The sequence below is a fragment of the Enhydra lutris genome, unplaced genomic scaffold (assembly GCF_002288905.1).
Source record: "Enhydra lutris kenyoni isolate GAN:26980312 unplaced genomic scaffold, ASM228890v2 scaffoldscaffold181, whole genome shotgun sequence".
Taxonomy (NCBI): Eukaryota; Metazoa; Chordata; class Mammalia; order Carnivora; family Mustelidae; genus Enhydra; species Enhydra lutris.
The window spans coordinates 58,056-64,035 of NW_019154265.1; positions in this window are offsets into that span (position 1 = coordinate 58,056).

Here is a 5,980-nt window from a genome sequence, read left to right on the forward strand (position 1 = left end):
GGGGTAACAACATTATGTCCCGTGACTGAGCTGCACAGCTCACGGCAATAGGCATATCACAACTCTGTAAAATGATGGTAAGACTCAAATCCCATCAGTTACCACCGCCACAAACTCTGAAAATGCCAGAAAAAATGCGTGGGTTCATGCGTCACTAATGTCTCCGTGTGTTCCAGCTGGTGTAACAATGTACACGAACTGGGTGGTTTTAAACTTTAGACACAAATTTCTCACAGTTCTGGAGTCTGGGAAGTGCCATGTCAAGGTGCAGGCAGATTTGCTGTCTGGAGAGAACCCACGTCCTAGGCAGTCCTTTCCCTGTAAACTCCCAGGGGGCCAAGGGGCAGAAAGCCTTCCCAGTCCTGGTGTATAAGAGGCCTAATCCCATTATGAGACTGCAGGCTCCTGACCTAAGTGCTTCCCTAAGTCCCCGCCCACTCATTCCATTAACTTGGTGTTAGGTTTCAACGCAGTGGTGGTAGAAATTAAACACATTGAGCTGATATCAGTAACTGAAGGATCAATTTGTTATTCCCTGCAGGTGGAAGGCTCCTCCCAACCAGCACTTCAACCTGAGCATTCTCATGGATCCTGCTGAAGCTTCTAGTCTCTGTGTGCCCACAGGGTTCACAAGACCATCAGAACCTGCGGTGACCTTGGGAAGTGGACAGCTTTCACCTGAGACACTGGGTAAGACACTTGTCCTCTACTCATAGCCTTCTTATTATTGTCTGCTTATATATTATCATTCATATTTTCAAGGGACTCAGATGGTCTTCTACACCTATTTATCATGTATATTCCTTTTCACTCCTTTTTGTAGTTGTTGCATGGAATTAGTCATGACAATGTATCTTCTGATGATTTTTTACTGGCACCAGAAGCCTCATTCCTCCATCTTCTCATGCTCCATATATGGGAAATCTCAAGGAAAGACTAGATTCTGTGCCCTTGATGTTCCAGTTCCCTATGGAATTTTCCAGCACTAATTCACAATATCACAATAAAAAAAATTCCTGATTTCGCGTCCTTTCTAAGGTTTATTGAAGCATTTCTGGCGGGAAGGCATTCCCTGAAATCAACAGACACTTCGATGATGGAGGTGATTAACATTTCATGGTCTCTTGTAAGTGTGTATCATATCATCTGATTCACCACCTGTACCAACCGTGTTTAAGGTCCTCTGCCTCTGGATGATGTCAGCTGAATAGATTCTGTGAGCATGTGGTCCACACTATGACCCCCCACACTGGGGCCATTCTTCTCTGGCATTGGCTTCATGGTGGACCTGTACCTGATGTCCAGCATGAATTTGATGATCCTGGCTCACATCTTGTACACTGGGCTGTGTGATACTGTGTTGTTAAGTCCAGCTGAAACTTTTACAAACTTAGCAGACTTACATCAGAATGTCCGTAATTGTAATTGAGGGAAAAGATTCATCAAGTGTAAGTGACTTCCTGTCTTTTGTGCATGTACATACAGTTTTCTCCTATTATAGCCAACGTTTAGAACAAATCATAATTCTAGAAAGTCTCATTGGGGAAACTGGTTTATGGAAAGGAAGCCCCAAACTGTGCCAGGAAACACACGTTGAATCTCCACCTGCACCTGCTTCTGGTGTGGAAAGGGTATTGGTGGGCCTTGAGCACCCCATGGTGACCTGAGTACCCCTTCTGTCCTGAGCGCCCCTTCTCTCTCTCTTTTTTTTTAATTTCTTTTCAGCCTAACAGTATTCATTGTTTTTGCATCACACCCAGTGCTCCATGCAATCCGTGCCCTCTCTAATACCCACCACCTGGTTCCCCCAACCTCTCACCCCCAGCCCCTTAAAAACCCTCAGATTGTTTTTCAGAGTCCATAGTCTCTCATGGTTCACCTCCCCTTCCAATTTCCCTCAACTCCCTTCTCTTCTCCATCTCCCCTTGTCCTCCATGCTATTTGTTATGCTCCACAAATATGCTTCACAAATAAGTGAAACCATATGATAATTGACTCTCTCTGCTTGACTTATTTCACTCAGCATAATCTCTTCCAGTCCCGTCCATGTTGCTACAAAAATTGGATATTCATCTTTTCTGATGGAGGCATAATACTCCATAGTGTATATGGACCACTTCTTCCTTATCCATTTGTCCGCTGAAGGGCATCTTGTTTTTTTCCACATTTTGGCGACTGTGGCCATTGCTGCTATAAACATTGGGGTACAGATGGCCCTTCTTTTCACTCCATCTGTATCTTTAGGGTAAATACCCAGTAGTGAAATAGCAGTGTCATAGGGAAGCACTATTTTTAATTTCTTGAGGAATCTCCCCACTGTTTTCCAAAGTGGCTGCACCAACTTGCATTCCCACCAACAGTGTAAGAGGGTTCCCCTTTTGCCACATCCTCTCCAACACATGTTGTTTCCTGTCTTGCCAATTTTGGCTATTCTAACTGGTGTAAGGTGGTATCTCAATGTGGTTTTCATTTGAATCTCCCTGATGGCTAGTGATGATGAACATTCTTTTCATGTGTCTGATAGCCATTTGTATGTCTTCATTGGAGAAGTGTCTGTTCATATCTTCTGCCCATTTATTGATATGATTGTCTGTTTTGTGTGTGTTGAGTTTGAGGAGTTCTTTATAGATCCGGGATATCTACCTTTTGTCTGTACTGTCATTTTCAAATATCTTCTCCCATTCCTTGGGTTGCCTTTTTGTTTTGTTGACTGTTTCCTTTGCTGTGCAGAAGCTTTTGATCTTGATGAAGTCCCAAAAGTTCATTTTCGCTTTTGTTTCCTTTGCCTTTGGAGACATACCTTGAAAGAAGTTGCTGTGGCTGATATCGAAGAGGTTACAGCCTATGTTCTCCTCTAGGATTCTGATGGATTCCTGTCTTACGTTGAGGTCTGTCTCTTGAGCACCCTGTCGTGACCTGAGCTCTGGAAAGTGATCTGAGTTTCCCCTTGTGACCTGAGAGCTCCCTGGTGTCCTGAGAACCCCCTGGTGGATTCTGGGGCCACCTTCAGCCCTGCCCCTCCTGTATCCCTGGAGGGATGTTTGTGTCTGAGCTCACACTGATGTCTACTCAGTGTGTCTCTAGAACAGTAATACACGGCTGTGTCCTCGGTGGTCACGGAACTCAGCTGCAGGGAGAACTGTTACTTGGATGTGTCAGTGGTGATGGAGATGCGGCCCTGGAAAGCCGGGTTGTAGCTTGTACTACCTGTCCAGTAGCCCATCCACTCCAGTGCTCTCCCAGGGTGCTTGTGGATTCAGTTCCAATAGTAACTGCTGGTGACAGAGCCCCCAGAGACAACACATGTGAGAGAGAGTCTGAAGGGCTTCACCAGTCCTGGGCCAGACTCCTGAAGTGTAAGTTGAGACAGGACACCTGGGGACAAGGAGAATCATGGTGAGTCTGTCCCATCCCACAGAAAGTCCACCGTCTATCCCAGAGCCCCCAGATCCACACCCAGGGGAGCTGCTAGAAGGCAGAGGAGGGACCACAGTAGCTGCATGGTTGCCTGCAGGATGGAGACCCAGCACGCTGACCTCTACCTGTGATGTCTATTTCTCCTGGGAGCACCCCAGGTGATTGGCATGTGGGTCCCCATGGAGGAGGGGAGGCATTAAAAGATCCTGAACCCTAGTGAGAGTCACCAGTTCTTGGTGTCCCTATGTTGGGTGGTCTGAGGACTCACTGAGCCTGGTCCTAGTGATCTAGGCTCCAGTCCTGCCTGGACTGTTCTCTAGCACCAGTTGCTCGAGAGGGTTTGTGCTGGAGCTGATGAACGTTTAGAAACCTTATAAATGTTCTCTTGTATTCCATTGCCAGGCTGTCCAGCAGTGGGCTGCAAGTTCAACCTGCAGAATTGCCTGTTCACAAACCTGGAGGACGAGGCAGTTGTCCATATTCCAGACGCTGACTGATTGCCCAGTTTGGGTCATTTGCTCCCACAAATCAGATATGGGGTCCCAGATGATGGCAGTGGATGTGATCTCCAGTCTCCATCTACAAAAGGGATGTTTGGAACTATACTCCAGCATTTACATAAGGAAACAAGCTTATCCATGTGGAGGGCAAGGCAGAGAGATTGGGTGTTATGAGGGTATTCTTTTTTTTAAAAATTTTATTTAAATTCAATTAGCCAAGTAAAGTACATTATTAGTTTCAGATGTAGTGTTCAGTAATTCATCATTGTGTACAACATCCAGTGCTCATCATATCATGTGACCTCCTTAATGCCCGCCACCCAGTTACCCCTTTGCCCCCATCCACTTCCCTTCCATAACCCTCAGTTTGTTTCCTATAGTTCAGTGTATCTCATGGTTTGTCTCCCTGTCTCAGGACATCCCATTCAGTTTCCCCTCCCTTCCCCTATGATCCTCTACTTCTTATATTCCACATATGCTTGAATCATATGATAATTGTCTTTCTTTGATTGACTTATTTCACTCAGCGTAATACCTTCTAGTTGCATCCATGGAACAGCAATCTGTATATACAACTGAGGCTTTATTGACCATGACATCTGAGTCTAATGATCTGTTATGTGTTGTTAACTGAATTCAAACAAACAAACAAAGAAAAACCACAGAAAATCCAACCCACGTCGTCCATTCCCCACCCTGAGCACAGATGGTTCTAGGGAGGAACCTATTAATATGAGTTGGGAAGAGAAGCTCTGGTGTTCTTTTTCCACACAATCTGAGACATGGAGACCCTAATACACAGGCACCTTCAGGGGTCCTAGCACCAGGGCCAACCCACCACCAACCAGAGCCCAGTTCCTTATGGGAAGGAGGAGGATGACAGGGAAGCTGGACAGGGTTTAGGGGCAGTGTGTGGAGCATCTTGGTTTTCACCTTGATTTCTACATCAATGTGGACCTTACAGACAGGACCCTCCAGGTGCTCTGAAGACTTTATGAATTATGAATTTATTACAGAAAGGTCATTTTTCTCTGTTGCACATTCCCTCTTTCTGTCCTGCTCCAATGCTTCTGTCTCTCACATATGACATGTAAACACATATATGTTTGTAGAGAACAGATTCTCATAAGGTTATAAATGACCATGTTCACATTGTCTCCTGATATAATTTACAACTATGTCCTGCTGTCCTTGTATACTTTATCCTTTCCATCTTCATCTCATCTTCTCTGGGCATTCGTTCTTTAATATTAGCAAGTCCTTTATATAATTAACAATGTCAAGGTCTCCATTTACAGTTTGCCCAGAGGTGATAGGGTGAGTCAAAAGAAGGAAGTCACATTCCTGATTCTCTGAACACCCACAGATTCCAGCAGACATGGCGGATGGGACATCCTTGTCCCCACAGGTAGGCCACAGCCCCTCAGATATGATCTAGGACCTCATGTTGCAGTGCATTCAGGGGGCAAGGATGCTGCCAATCCTGCACCCCACTCTGCACCTGCAACAGGACTCAGTTTTCTCATTCGGCTGTCTTGTGCTTAAGGAATGAGAGGTAACCTCTGGAGCAAACTGTGAAGGTCACATCTTACACCCAGTCCTTCTGGATCACAGGGGTTTGCCATTAGAAATTATAATTCCTCTCCCCACACAGGACCAGCACACCAAGTCACCACTGAGGGGCTGCAGGACACATATCTGTCTAAGGAGGAGACTGTAGGCATGCTCAGGGACAACAGTGACATCAGCTTGAAAACTGGGTCCCTACCATTTCCTGACCAAATCTTGGACCCTCCATCCTGGGCCACAGATCTGTTCCTTGGTTCCTAGTCATCTTGACCAATAGCTGTCCCTACTCTTATTCCATCCAGGAATATCTATGAAGTCTCTGGCAGAAACACAGATCTGGGTGAAAGTGCTGCCTGAGATCCAAGGAGCAGGTGTCAGGAGTGGAGATGACTAGCAGAATCGAGACCCATGAATAGACAGAACCAGAGCCATCCTAGTGATGAGTGGTCCTATGGAACTGAGGCAGGTCTCAGAGAGATCTGACCCCCTCGCCT